Raw genomic sequence first — 13,573 nt, 5'->3', positions numbered from 1 at the left:
ACTATCTTAGCTTTTTAAGGTGCTTTGAGGAGCATCATTACATGCCAGAGCAATCGGTAGATCCTTGTACCATTTCTTCAGTTGTTGCAAGTTCAAGAACTTGCAGGAAACTAGAGAATTCCTATGCCTTCATTTGCTTTGGGAGTTTAAGGTGGTGACACTATTATTCTTCTACTTGTTGATTGGGGTCTACGAAACTGTGCTTTACTTCCCAAGATCAACTTTCTGTCTCCAAGAAGGAGTGTTGCTTTTCAAGGAAGCGCCCACGGGGCGAGCATCCTACTAATGTTCATTGGTTATTGGGTGTATCTTGCTAGGAATTTTTTTTAATACCCCATGGGGCACCTATGCATGAGCTTCATCTCTTAGTGACACAATTCAATGCTTTTGTTCTGCATGTTAGTAAGTGCAAATGATGCTTATGATCATTGGATTTCTCTAAAGTGTAATGGATGGTAGTTACTTAGCTGCTGTGAGCTATAGCTCATACTTTGGTTTTGTGTCCTAGACTTTGCAACATGAGGTCAATGTTGTAGGATGTGTTGCTGCATGATTTCTTTTTATAATCTGTTTCTACTATTAGTTTTTTGATTTTGTTGGTTGTTGTTTTGTCTGTTTGTTTATTGTTTCAGATTGTCAAGAGAATTGGGTTTATACATAAAAAGCCCACTAAGAAGTCCAAGCCCAAGTCTATAACATATTAGGTTAATATTGCTTTGTACATTTGTATTGTAACAGTACACATGTAATTTTTCTCCTTGTCCTAGGGTTTCACCAACCCTCTATTTATAGCTGCCTCCTATACACTATTAGTGCGTGAAATATAATATACAATTCTCAAATCCCTAGAATTTTGTCTTGGTATCAGGGGAAATAGGCTCGCCGCCACCATGTCTAGTTCACCGAATGAAGGTTCCCGTGGATCCCAAGTCACCACGACAGAAACCAACAGCAGTGGAACCAGTTCTGGCCTTTCTGCTTCTTTCCTTGCTAGGCTCACCGAAAAATCAAGTCCTCTTTCTCAAGGGTGTTCTGTCAAGTTGGACAGAACAAACTATTCTATCTGGCTTATGCATGTCTTGCCAATCACCAAAGGCTACAAGCTTGAGGGCTTCATTAATGGCACCAAGCCTTGCCCGCCACAATTTATTACAAAGAATGATGTCTCCAAACTGAATCGACGTTCGAAGACTGGGAGTCTGCTAACCAGTTGCTATTCGGCTGGCTCCTGAATACTATGACTCTAGATATTTCCTTTGAGATGACTGGTGTATCCACCTCTGACGGCCTCTGGAATGCTGCAAAGCTGCTTGCTGGAGCACAGATGAAGTCATGTCTGCTCATGCTGCAGTCCGAACTGCAACACACCAAAAAAGGAAACATGAAAATGGCAAAATACTTGACCAATCTAAAGAGCATTGCTGGTCAACTGAAACTTGTAGGGAGTCCTATCTCTGTACCTAACCTTATTATTCAGGCACTTGCTGGCCTTGATGCAGATTATAATCCTGTGGTGGTCTAGTTGTCAAATCAAGCTAATGAAATCACTTGGATTGAGCTCCAAGCCTCTTTGGTCACCTTTGAGAGCCGACTAGATCAGCTCAACCAAATAGCAAACCTGTCATTAAATAGCAATTATGTCAGTCTTACCTAAATAGACAATGGGTCCAACTACCAAAACAGCTGGTGTGGAGGAAGAAACAATAGAGGCCGCCGTGGCAGAGGAAGGAGCTACAGAGGAGGTCATGGTTTCTTTGGTAATGACAACAACCATGAAAAACCTAAATGTCAACTATGTCAGAGGTTTGGTCATGTTATTGAAGACTGCTTCTATAGATATGATAAATCTTTTCTTCTTGGTTCAGGTAATAGAAGACAGAGTAATGGTCCCAGAAACAGTGACTATTCTGAGTTTGACAGTGCTTACTGAGCTACACCTAAGACTATGAATGATGATGCTTGGTATCTTGACAGTGGTGCCACTAGTCACGTGACAAATGATCCAAGTAAGCTTGATAAATTGACTGAAACTAGTGGTAAGGTTAATGTGATTGTAGGTGATGGTTTTAAACTTGGTGTAGAGAAAATTGGTGATTCTACCATATAGAATGTGCCTGATTAGAAAATTAAACTTAAAAGAATTCTATATGCTCCTAATATTAAGAAGAATCTGTTAAGTGTTTACAAAGTGGCATGTGATAATCATGTTGATGTGATATTTAATGCTAGTGGCGTCTTTGTGAAGGATCAACAAACAGGGAAGACAATGTTGGAAGGAACTCCAAATAAAAGTGGCATGTTCCGGGTGCATGAACAGAAGACAAATGGCAATACTAATATAGTTTTTGTTGCTGAAGAAACTAGAGACCCAGTATGTAGGAGTAGAATTTTTAGTAAAAATTTGTGGCATTGTAGACTTAGGCATCCAAGCCTAAAAGTATTGAATCAAATTATTGGTGATTGTAATTTGAAGACTATTTCTAGTAATGAAAATGAGCTTCTGTTCTGTGAATCTTGCAAGTTTGGTAAAATGCACTCACTAACTTCTAAAGTCTCTATGTCACGAGCATCTAAACCACTAGAGCTGATAGATACAGACCTATGGGGCTTATCTCCAATTGGCTTTATGAATGGTTATAGACATTAAATATTATTTTTGGATGATTACAGTAGGTATTCTTGGATTTTTCCACTCAAAACTAAAGATGAAGCACTATCAATGTTCATTTAGTTTAAAAATCTCATTGAAAAACAATTTGAATGCAGTATTAAATGAAGGGAATTGAAAAACGCGCAACGGAAAATAAACTTTAAAGATTTCAATCCCTTGCCCGGATCTACCAATCGTGTTTAAGTCAGGTAGTAAGAAGCATTACCTTCGATGTTCGATTTCTTGGTGGCTCGGTGATTCCGCCGTTCAGGATGCCTCTGCTCGCCTCCTTTGTCGCTCGAAGTCGACAACTCCGGTCGGCTTCCTCTACCGGTATCCACACGAGCAGCTCTCCAGTCACGAATGACATGCTAGCGCCTCTTTGTCCGTCTAGGGTTTTTCAAAGAATCCGCCCTCCTTCTCTATTTTTTGGCCGTCTCTTATCTGCAAGTGTTTTCACTCTCTCTCTCAAAACCCTAGCTCCTAATATCAAATATATAGGATGCTATAGGTATTATGAATGATATTTAATTTCGAAATTAATCCTAAATTAATTCTGAAATTAATACAATATCAAATATTGCCTAATCAGATAAGAGAACAATTAAATAAATATGGTTTATATTAAATCTATCTCACAGATTTAATTCACCTATTTATTTAATTCAAAATAAAGATATGACGGAATTAATTTATATAGATTTAATTTATCTTTATAAATTAAATCTAACAATTAATATCTCTTATATTTATATAATATGTATATATAGACGAATATATATATATACACGTCCACCCTATATTATTCATTGAATCTAGACATATCTTAGATTCAATGAATCTGGACATCATAACTCGTGTTGGGCTATTTTGTGTGCGACCCTGTAGGCCCATATGAAGTTGGCAGTGGGCAATTAACTATAATGACTCACAAGTCGTAAGCGGTCTTTAGCAAGACATCACGACTACCCAAATCATATGAGGATCGTTGAATGATGTAACCTTTCTTACAACCATATCACGTCCCTTTTGTCACATGACATTTTGGTCATGGATGAGGCATGGAGAACGTCATCCTCCTATTCATGACCGTTACTTTCTCGATCCCTGAGTAGTTTGAGTATAGAAATGGAACTACCTTTCCATTATAGTATGGCCATACATTTCTCAGACTCACTTATTGAGGGGCCCAGTAATATCTCTCTACGATTGTGAGGGACAAATTCCATCTTGACCATTCACATTCCTCCGCATGAAAAACCACTAAGCCTGAACATAGTCTTTATGATCACTCGGTCAAAAGTGACTTTTGACTAGGTTAAAGCTGAGCGTTTCTCATGTAGGAATCCATGATGATCTCAGGTCAAAGGGCACAGTGACATGGTTTGTATATGAGAGAAGCTTATGACTTAACCCATGCAGCTCTCTCATAGCGGGTCGGTCCAACACCTTGTACTCTTACATGTGCCTATGACTTTGATTTATATCTCTATATATCTTCAAAGTCATACTGGTCTTATTTCATCTATGCTCCCACATAGATGACCGACCAGGGACATTTAGGATAAACCATAAGTTATCCAAGGATAGTCATCACAGTAAACATGCAAATAATATGATAACATAATTAATAAATTCATAAATGAACAATGTTCATAACACAATGATTGGCCCCTAGGGCACAATTTCCAACATTAAAACAGTCCAGAGTGACTGGGGGTGTGAATACAGAAGTTTCAGCAAATTGCTAAGTGATTTTGGGATTCATTTTCACTATTCATGCCCTTATACCTCTCCTCAAAATGGGAGAGATGAAAGAAAACATAGACATAACGTAGAAGTTGGACTCACACTATTAGCTCAGGCCAAAATGCCTCTCCTCTACTGGTGGGAACCTTTTCATACAGCTACTGAACTTATTAACAGACTACCTATTGCTGTAATTGGAGGAGCCTCACTTTTTTTTAACACTATATGGTAAATATCTTGATTATGAGGCTCTAAGGATTTTTGGTTCCGCACGTTACCCCTGTCTACGGCCCTATAATGACCATAAGCTACAATTTCGCACAGTGAAGTGTGTTTTTATTGGCTACAGCAACGCACATAAGGGTTATAAATGTTTAAACTTTGCTAGAAGAATCTACATCTCTAGACACGTGGTATTCAATGAAAATGATTTTCCTTTTGCTGCAGGTTTCATTAATAAAAGAAATGCACCAGAAGAGATTGTTCACCCAAAGGTCTTTTTTAAGCCTTTTCTTTTAGCATTGCCATCTTCCTGCCCAAGTGAACTCGGCTCTCCAGCTTGTTCTAAAGAATCTCTAGCTCCTAGTGCTAACAACAACTCCTTTCTTGAAGCTGCACAAACAATATCACATCAGCAAAACAGTGCCTATTTATCCTCATCTAATGAAACATTACATGAAGGTGAAAGTATCAACCTAAATGATATTGTTCAAGAAGCAAAACCACAGTCAAAGCAACATTTTCCAACACCAATTTAGCATCACATAGTCACAAGAAGCAAGGCAGGTATTCATAAACCGAAAGTTCCCTACATTGGTGTTATCACAACTAGTATCAAGTCTGAAATAGAACCTAGTAATGTTACAGAGGCACTGAAATCAAACTCTAGGAGAAAGGCCATGCTTGATTAGTATAATGCCCTTATTAGAAATCAAACTTGGGTACTTGTCCCTTTCTGTGGTAACAAAAAATTAATTGACTACAAATGGGTGTTCAAACTCAAAACTAGTGCAGATGGTTAGATCCATAAACCCAAAGCCAGACTTGTAATGAAGTTGTTTCAACAACACCCTGGAATTGATTTTGATAAAAATATTATCCCTGTTGTAAAAACCTCCACACTTAGATTCATTCTCTCACTCGCGGTTACCTTTGGATGGCACATAAGACAGCTACATATTAATAATGCGTTCCTAAATAGTGATTTATAGGATTTTGTGCTTATGAAACAGCCAAAAGGTTTTGTGTCCAAGACTTATCCTAATCATGTGTGCTTGTTAAAGAAAGCTCTATGCGGACTTAAATAGGCTCTTAGAGCTTGGATTGACAAATTGGGAATCACTCTGTTGAGCTGGGGTTTTTTCACTCTAAATGTGATACTTCATTATTCTTCATAAGACATAAAGAGTTTGTTCTCTGTGTTCTCATCTATGTAGATGACATAATTATCACTGGAAATTCTTCTAAAATGTTGAGTGTATTCATCAAGCAGCTAAATTCTTGATTTGCTCTCAAGGATCTCAGCCAATTACATCACTTCCTAGGAATAGAAGCCTATCGGGATGAAATAGGGCTATATCTTAAGTAGGAAAAATACATTCTTAATCTCCTGGAAAGGTTCAGGATGGATAGATCATCCCCGGTTCCTACACCCATGGTGACAAACCGATATTTTTCCAAAGATGATGGCACTGCTCTGTCTAATCTAACAAGATACAGACAAGCAATCGGAGCTCTACAATATTTAACCAACACAAGACCAGACATTCTGTTTGTTGTAAATACACTCAGTCCATTTTTAAATTGCCCCTCCGATGTCCATTGGCAAGCATTAAAACGGGTTTTTCAATATCTTAAGGGAACACCAGATCTAGCCCTACACGTTAAACCAAGTACTCACCTCATGTTTCAGGGCTTTTCCAATGCTGATTGGGCTATCTGTCCCCATGATCACCGGTCAGTGTGAGGATACTGTGTCTTCCTCTGTGATTTACTGATTTCTTGGTTTGCTAAGAAACAAAATATGGTCTCTCGCTCTAGCTCCGAATCAGAATACCATCTCTGGCAAATCTTACTGCAGAGCTTGCCTAGATCCAGTCGTTGGTTAGAGAACTAAGAGCTCGACTCGAATATTCTCCAGTTGCGTGTTGTGATAATCTCAGTGCTACCGCCTTAGCCTCAAACCTAGTCTACCATGCTAGATCTAAACATATCAAACTTGATGTTCATTTCATCATAGATAGAGTAATTGCTTGCCAGCTATCTGTCATATATGTACCCTTATCAGAACGAGCTACTGATATTTTTACAAAGGCTTTGACTCACTCCAAGTTCTGGATTTTTCGAGGTAAACTTGGTCTCATTCGGTCACTAAGCCCAAGTTTTGGGGGGGATGTTAGGAGAATTGCATTTATACACAAAAAGCCTAATAAGAAGTCTAAGCCCAAGTTTATAACATATTAGGTTAATATTGCTCTGTACATTTGTATTGTAATAGTACACGTGTAATTTTTCTCCTTGTCCTAAGGTTTCACCGACCCTCTATTTATTGTTGCCTCCTGTACACTATCAGTGCGTGAAATATAATATACAATTCTCAAATGCCTAGAATTTTGTCTCAGATATTTTGAGCTAGCATTCTCCTTTTGTCCATTTGGACTTTGCACAAATTGATCGAATTTGATTGGCTAGCCTTCCTTTATGTATTTGTTTTACATTTGTTGAAAGAGATTGCACTTTTTTTTTTATATAAAAAAACATGGGATTTTCTTCTTGTTCTCTTGAGGATGATGAAACCAAAGCCCTATGACCACCCTTTTGTCTGCCTCTAAGATCCAATGAATTAGAGAAAACAAGCATCATATACCAAAAATCTTACATACTTCTCATGCATATATAGCCGGATGTTGAAACATTAATGTCTTTTTGAAGAGTATTATGTGTTTGTGTGTCTGTGAATTTCAGAAAATTTATGTTTGTATTTTAGACAATTTGAATTGAATTATTGTAATTCTGGCTTGATTTATGTATACTTAAAATTTTTTTTAGAAATCTAGGTTTTTTAACAGGCTTTAGATTAGGTTCAACCTTTATAAAGGTTAGCTTAGAGTAAGAAAAAGCATGTAACAAGCCGCAAGCTAAACTCAAACCAATGGCTTCAAGACAAGCCTAACCTATTGAGAGTGAAGCCTAACCTGGCTTGTTCCTAACGTCTACCCTTACCCTTATTAGACCACCTCTAAAACTTACCTGAGCAGTCTTCCTTCTTCCCTCTATTGTTTTGTTTCCAATTATCCCTCCCTTCCATTATGTGTCACTTTTGAGATTGACAATTCAAACTAGTATTGTGGGTAAACAATTGAGATATCTTAGAATTTCCCTTCCTGTTCTAAGCATCAGTAGTGGGTCTTTCTATTATTACTCCTCCAATTTTGTGGTCTCTATTATTTCTTGCAAAGAGGTGTCTATCATCATTTGTAACTTTTGGATCGATGTATCTAAACCCATTTGCTCTTTCAATTCAGATGTGCATAAATAGCCATATGTTTGGTTTGAATTTTTCAATGTGCAATTTGATAATCTTGGATCTAAAAGACTTTTCTCAATAGTTGAAGATTACTTTCTATCATCAATTGCATATAGATGGTCATTCTTACCTTCTTAAGAGGATTATCATTCTCTTAAGCATCATTTGGAGAAAGAGGAATATAGCCTTGCATGGAAAAATTGTTTCTGATCCTCTCGCAATTGTAAGGGAGGTTTGAGAATTTTTTTGTTTGTTTTCACATCTCTTTCTTTTATAGAAAGCCATATTGTTCAAAAACTGCCTTAAAATTTGTCCATGGCATCTTTGATTTGTAATGTTAACAACAAAGGGCGGACTATAGCTCTTCATAGGATTAATTTGCGATAGGGAAAAATGAGAGTATGTTATTCATGAATTTTTGTAACATCCTAAATTTTATTTTCAAATTGGAGCAGTAAAAAAATAATTATAAATAATTGAAATTTAAAAATAATATAAAATATAATAATATTTTATTAATAAAATAATAATATTTTATTATTATATTTATATTTTTAAAAAAAGAGCGTTAAAGTCGGTGAAAATTTATTAGGGGAAGTGTCCCCTAATAAATATGTAAGGGGTATTAAATATACCCCCACAATTCACTTTCTCGCTTCGTTCGGCAAGAGTGGGGGGAGACAAAGTGAAAAGCAGGCAATAACATTACAATTAACTATTTGTAAAGGAGCAGACAAGCTTTAGGGATAATTTAAGTATATAAAATTGTCTCTTTTTATCAAACTTTTTTTATGAATATTTGTTATATATTTTAAGTTTTCTAATGGCAGTATCATTATAGTGATTAGAGAAAATTTTGGGAGTTAAATATAGAGCAATTATTAAGTTTTGACAATAAATGACGATAGAAATTTAAAAGTAAATGAGTAGTTAATTTTAATATGTTTAGATTTGTTCATTTGTTACTTTTAGTATTTAAAATTAAATTTTAGTTGAAAATCTTTTATTTATGACATATATCATCCTTGTGTAGATTAAAATTAAATAAAATAATTTATTTGGGTTGTTTGACATATTATTGAGCTTTTAATCAATTTAAAATGCGAAATAGGTTAAGGATATATTATTGGAAAAATTTTGAAACTAAAAACTTAAATTGAAAATTGAAAATTTCACACAATTAAATAAAATCAATATTTATTTATAATTTGAATGAGTTGTTTAGGTGGAGGAAAATGTCAATTGAAGTTAGAATTTTTGGGTAGTAAATATAATAATAATAATAATAATAATAATAATATATTATTATTATTATTATTATTATTATTAAATTCTATGTAATTAAGTTATTTATTTGTATGTACATTAAATTGTATCTATATTATTTATAGATTATCTTATACTTTGAAGTCTGTAATTTATGATCTTATTCCTCAAGCTTGGAGTAGAGGTAACCAAGGTTTATTTATTTTATATGCATGCTTGTGGATTACAAGTTTTTCTTAAACTTTTATACTTAACTAAACTGTGAAAGATGTGTTTATTTTTTAAAATATGTATTTTGATATATTGTAATTGATGAAGTGGGAAGTATGTTAACTCAAATATTATTGGTTTGTCTTGCTTTAATATTTGTATCATATTAAAAAGTAGAATTGATGTTATGTGATGAATTGTGAGATATATGTGTTAATTAAGATTGTTATATCGTGATTATGCATTAGTGTCATAAATGAAGATTGGGGTTTTGTTATGGGAAGGATCATTGTTCTTGAAGCTCATGATCATAGTGGTTGGCTCTGTTGTCAAACCCTTGTAGTTCTTTCTCCTCAGCCAAGAATTGAGAATGAGCTCTTAGGTAGACACCTCTTGCATCATAGTCCATTTTTAAGCAGTGTGGGGCATAAGAGGGGGTCCATTGACTTGATATGAGTGGGATGACTTTAGTCAAGTTACTCAACAAAAAAGGTTGGGTCCTTGTCATGGAGTTACAAGGAAGAGTATGGTGGATGGGATAGGCATTTATATAGTTATGTGTTTATTGCATTTGTAGCTGCAAATTTTTACCACTTAAAAATTTATGTATAAGCATCACTTCAATGACTTATAATTCTGCTTGCATATGTTGTAAATTGAAAAAAGCCATCTAGTTTAGCCCAATACAAAAGGAAGCAACTAGAGACATAGACGAATATAACCTAGTAGTCCTCTTTTGGTTTAGACATGTAATGTTATGCATATTGCCATCTTAGAGCCGTATTTTTGTTTGATTGTTGAATGATTATATTTGATTGAGTGTTGTTAGAATGACTGGAGGCCATAGAACATTGTTGTATGTGTTACTCTTATGGATTAAATATGTTTATGACTTACGGGCCGGACTGAGCACTTTTTGTTTCTTGTACCCTAAGTCTTTATGGGATGGATGTTTATGTTGGACTTGTGGGTGATTACTATGCCACGGGTCCTTATTGTATTTGTTTTTAAACTTATAGGTTTTTTGTGTATCCTAAGTCTCTTTGGATGTTTTCAAAATAAGACAAACTTTTTATAATCATAGTGGTGTTTTAATACATCAGTCCAATTATTTTTCTACCATGGTCACCTTCTTAAAAATTATTTTATAATTTTGTATTAAGAAAATGGTCTTTTTAAGTTTCATTTCAAAGTCATCCTCTTCAATCTTTTCAATAGATTTAAAAAAATTGGAGATGCATTCTTCAACTGTAAATGTTTACAGTACACTCTTAACCGGATTGAGAACTCTTTTCTTCTCTTGCACTTCTCCGATCACAATCATGGTCACTATAAAAGCAATTTACTCACCTTACAAGTATAGCAGCTGGATTAGGAAATATCATCATAATATAAAGTTAGAACACATGTTGGAAAACTTGATATAATAATATAAACAATTTAGAGAAAATGACACTTGAACTTGGAAATGCCAAAATGGTAATTTGAATTTGCAAAATCCCAATTGAGGCACAAGTGATTAGTTTGACATTTATAAATTTACCAAAATGACTATATTACCCTTTATTTTATTTATTATTTTTTAAAAAACCAAATGCCACCACTGCCCAACCGGTCGCCAGAGCTCTAGTGCCAAAGCTTAGGTGGCCACCGTTACCAGAGCTTTGGCAGTAGCCACCAATCGGTCACTGGAGCTTCAGAGGCCAACAACAATTTTTTTGAAAATTTTTACAACTTTAGCAAAACAGTTAACAAGTTTTGTAACATTATGAACAAGTTTAGTATAATAGTTAACAATAGGTTTTCCAGAAAATTCAAAAAGTAGCATTTTCACAATTTCAATACTACCATTAACAAGTTCTGTAACTCTATTAACAACTTCAATATAGTATTTAACAACAGATTTTTGAAAAATTCAAAAAGTGGTATTTTAACAACTTTAGTAATGCGGTTAACAAGTCATGTAACAATATTAACAACCCTCATAACCATAATGGCTATCTAATAAGTGAAAAAATTTTGTTGTACAACTTTCATAGGGAGCTAATATCAAAAACATCAACCTTTATGGCTGCCTGATAAGTGAAAAAATTTTGTTGTGCAACTTTCATAGGGAGCTAATATAAAAAAACATCAACCTTTATGGCTGCCTGATAAGTGAAAAAATTTTGTTGTGCAACTTTCATAGGGAGCTAATATAAAAAATATCAACCTTTATGAGAGTTGTTAATATCATTACATGACTTGTTAGTCGTGATACTAAAATTGTAAAAATACCACTTTTTGTATTTCCCATAAAACCTATTGTTAAATACTATACAAAACTTGTTAATAGAGTTATGGAACTTGTTAACGATAGTACTGATATTGTAAAAATGCTACTTTTTGAATTTCCTGGAAAACTGTTGTTAACTGTTATACTGAACTTGTTAATAATGTTACAAAACATGTTAACCATTTTACTGAAATTGTAAAAAAAATTTTAAAAAATAGTTACTAAGGTTGTAAAACTACCTTTTTTTTTAATTTTTCAGAAAACTTATTGTTAAATGTTATACCGAACTTGTTAATAGAGTTACAGAACTTGTTAATGGCATTATTAAAGTTGTAAAAATGCTACTTTTTAAATTTCCTGAAAAACTTATTGTTAACTGCTATACTAAACTTGTTAATAGCATTACAAAACTTGTTAATTGTTTTACTGAAATTGTAAAAAATTTTTTAAAAAAAGTAGTTACTAAAGTTGTAAAAATGCCATTTTTTTTAATTTTCCAGAAAACCTACTATTAAATGCTATACCGAAATTGTTAATAGAGTTACGAAACTTGTTAATGGTTATTGAAGTTGTAAAAATGCTACTTTTTTAATTTTTTGAAAAACCTGTTGTTAACTGCTATACTGAACTTATTAATAGTATTATGATAACTTATTAACAATTTTATTGAAATTGCAAAAATTTTCAAAAAAAATTGTTGCTGACTGCTAGAGCTCCAATGACAACGGCCACCTAAGCTCCAACACCAGAGCTCTGACGATCAGCCAGCCAGTTGGGGCATTTTATTTTTTAAAAAATAACAAATAAAATAAAGGGCAATATGGTTATTTCAGAAAATTTATAAATGTCAAATTGGTCACTTGTGCCTAAATTGGGATTTTGCAAATTCAAGTGACCATTTTGGTGTTTCCAAGTTCAAGTCTCATTTTTGTGTCATTTTCCGAAAAACTTAACCTAAGTATTTTTCATAAAATAAACTCAGTGATAAATTATCTAAAACCTCATTTTCATTTCTAATAATGATAAATGAATAAGGGTGTTCAAGGAACGAGATGAGATTGCCTATTAGGATGAAATGACCTTTATGTCTTGTGTTCTATCCCATTCGGGATAAACATAACTGGGATGGGAAAAGGACGTTTGGTTTTTATTTATTTTTTTGATTTTTTATTTCAAAATCAAATCAATTTAGAGAACAAAAACTCATAATAAAAAATATATAAAGAAAATAGATAAAAACTCACTAAAGAAATTGAAAGTAATAGAAAATTAACAAAGAAAAATGTTTTGTATAGGAGCTTTGTTCTGAAACCTCAGGCTTCTGGTGGTTTAGGACTATTGAATTTAAAAAATATGAATTTGGCTTGTTTTATGAAACTAGCATGGAGTTTAAAAGTGAACAATCATGGATTGGGGGAGATGTCCTTCGACAAAAGTATAATAAAAGGAAGAAGTTTGGCAAGGAACTTCATATACTTGGAAATGCTTCTAGGTTATGGAAAGACTTATGTGAAGTTTGGCGGACACTAAATGGTAATTTATGGAAAGGTGTAATTGACAAAAGTTCTACTAGTTTTTGGAAGGATGAGTGGGTGGAGAGAAGCTTGATTCTAGGGGATCATTAGGTCTGTGATTTGGAGGAGGAAGTTAGGAGTTGGAAAGTTTATGAGGTAGTTACAACTAGTGGAGATTAGGATTAGTCAAAATTAGATCCCTTGTTGCCTTTTCATGTCAAATTAAGAATTTAAGCTTTCGTGCCATTGTACTATGGAGAAGGGGAAGAATCAATGGCTATGGAAAGGAGAAAGTAGAGGCTTGTACACGGTAAGAAGTGGGCATAGATTTTTGAGAGGTGATAAGGTGGGGGTTTAGGGGAAAGGTTTGAGAATTAATTTGG

This window comes from Neltuma alba, unplaced genomic scaffold (genome assembly GCF_004799145.2).
Source record: "Neltuma alba isolate B1F8T4 unplaced genomic scaffold, ASM479914v2 tig00000874_pilon, whole genome shotgun sequence".
In the NCBI taxonomy this organism is placed as follows: Eukaryota; Viridiplantae; Streptophyta; class Magnoliopsida; order Fabales; family Fabaceae; genus Neltuma; species Neltuma alba.
Note: the sequence above shows the minus strand (reverse complement) of the source record.